This window comes from Bombus impatiens, unplaced genomic scaffold (assembly GCF_000188095.3).
Source record: "Bombus impatiens unplaced genomic scaffold, BIMP_2.2 scf_0041, whole genome shotgun sequence".
Taxonomy (NCBI): Eukaryota; Metazoa; Arthropoda; class Insecta; order Hymenoptera; family Apidae; genus Bombus; species Bombus impatiens.
In genome coordinates this window covers 34,415-36,484 of record NT_176460.1, presented here as the reverse complement: position 1 = coordinate 36,484, position 2,070 = coordinate 34,415, and the positions used below count along the sequence as shown (strand labels likewise).

Genomic DNA, 2,070 nt, shown 5'->3' with positions numbered 1-2,070 from the left:
AGCCACTTTTCTATTTTTGTGATATGTTCTTGTAGTAATGTAACTGCTGTTGCAGGGTTGGTGTGCCTGACTAGTACCGCTGTGTCGCGCGCGAATGTCAGTATTTTGCTATTGGTAGTTTTTGGTATGTTGGCCGTGTATAGTGTGTATAGTATTGGTTCTAAGACGCTTCCTTGCGGAACCCCTGCCTCAGAGTAGTTGACTTCGGAATATGTGTCCTTGATTTTTATTACGAAGGTCCTGTTGCTTAAGTAAGATTTTATTAATTGGTATATTTGCTCCGGGAATTCCGTATATCTGCTCCGGGAATTGTTTTCTGATTGATTGAAGTAGACTTTCGTGGTTTATTTTGTCAAATGCTTTCTCGATGTCCATAAAGAGGGCTGTGAAATATTGTTTGTTTTCTAATGCTGGTATTATTTCATTTGTGAGTCTGTGCATTTGCTCTATTGTGGAGTGTTTGTTTCTGAATCTAAATTGGTGATCTGGTATTGATTTTTCCTTCTATACTATTGGTTTTAAGCGGGCGTAAATTATTTTTTCTAGTATTTTGGAAAACACGGGAAGTAGTGACATTGGTCTGTAAGATGCTGTTTGGTGTGGGTCTTTCCCTGGTTTGGGTAACATTATGATCTGTGCTAGTTTCCATAGTTTAGGATAGTATTGGATTCTTAATATTGCATTGTAAATTATTGTGATTAGTCGTATCGCTTTTGAGGGAAGGTTTTTCAAGATTTTACCATTGATTAGGTCGACTCCTGGTGCTTCATTATTTTTTGTTTTCTCAATTATGTTTCTAATTTTTTGTGCTGTTGTTTTGGGTATGGTGTAGTATTTGTCAGTTGAGGTACTAGTGGTTAACGCAACCTCGTCGGTATGACAATTGCGGTTGCTATTATTGATACTACGTGGTGTAAATGTGTTGCTTAGGTGGTTGGAAAATTCTTCAGCTTTTTCTTCGTTGCTTCTTGCCCATGTATTATTTGCTGTTTTTTATGGTTTTTTTTATTTTTTTTTTTTTTTTTTTTTTTTGTGGCTTTCCATAGGGAGTAATTGGAGTTCTCGTGCGCAGGTAGTGACAGTATGAATTTTGTGAACTCGTTGTTATTGTGTTCTTTTATTTTGTTTTTTATTTCCTTTGCAAGTTTATTTAGGTGTTTTTTGTTTTCTTTTGATCTATGTTTTTGCCACTTTGTTTTCGCTTTTCTTTTTTCTCTAATTTTTTCTGTAAGTGTTGTTACTGCTTGTTCGGTGTGTTCAGGTGTTTTCAATGGGATGGGTGATTCAAACACGGAAATGCTAACAAAAATGATAAGTGAACAAAACGCAGTCCGCAGACAGCAAACGCAACAAATCACGCTCATGCTACAACTACTTACAAACATGCTAAGCAAAAAATAAAAATGGACACACTTAAAATAGCAACCTGGAATTCTAACGGCCTACAACAAAGGACCCTAGAAACTAAAACATTCCTGTACAACAATAATATTGTCATACTACTCCTATCAGAAACACACTTCACTATAAAAAGCTATTTCAAAATACCGTACTACACCATATATGATACCAAGCATCTTTCAGGAAAAGCACACGGAGGGACCGCAGTAATAATAAGAAACGACATTAAACACCATTTATGCAGCCAAATTTGTAAGGAATATATCCAAGCAACCACCGTTACAGTACAAACTAGCAGCAACTATTTACAGCTGTCAGCAGTATATGTACCACAGCGACACAAAATCACAACGCAAATGTGGGAAGACTACTTCCGACACTTAGGTGACAAGTATATTGCAGCGGGGGACTATAACTCAAAGCACACACTATGGGGATCAAGAATCAGCACACCTCGAGGCAGAACCTTGGAAAAATACATTAGAAATAATAACCTCAACATATTATCCACAGGAAGATCGACATACTGGCCGACAGACCTGAGCAAAATACCTGACCTGCTAGACTTTGCAGTTACAAAGGGACTAAACGCAAATAAACCTAACATAGCACCTAGCCTCGAACTTACCTCCGACCATACGCCCATAATAATTACATACAGAAACAAAC

General features: G+C 37.3%; 1 long non-coding RNA gene across 1 annotated transcript in view; it reads left to right on the top strand.

Moving 5' to 3' along the window:
* LOC117152183 overlaps nt 1-106 on the top strand; it is a 10,586-nt gene extending 10,480 nt beyond the window's left edge. The window contains exon 3 of the long non-coding RNA XR_004462481.1: nt 3-106. This is a non-coding gene — a long non-coding RNA (uncharacterized LOC117152183). The remainder of the gene's footprint in view (nt 1-2) is intronic.
* The last annotated feature ends 1,964 nt before the right edge of the window (nt 107-2,070 follow it).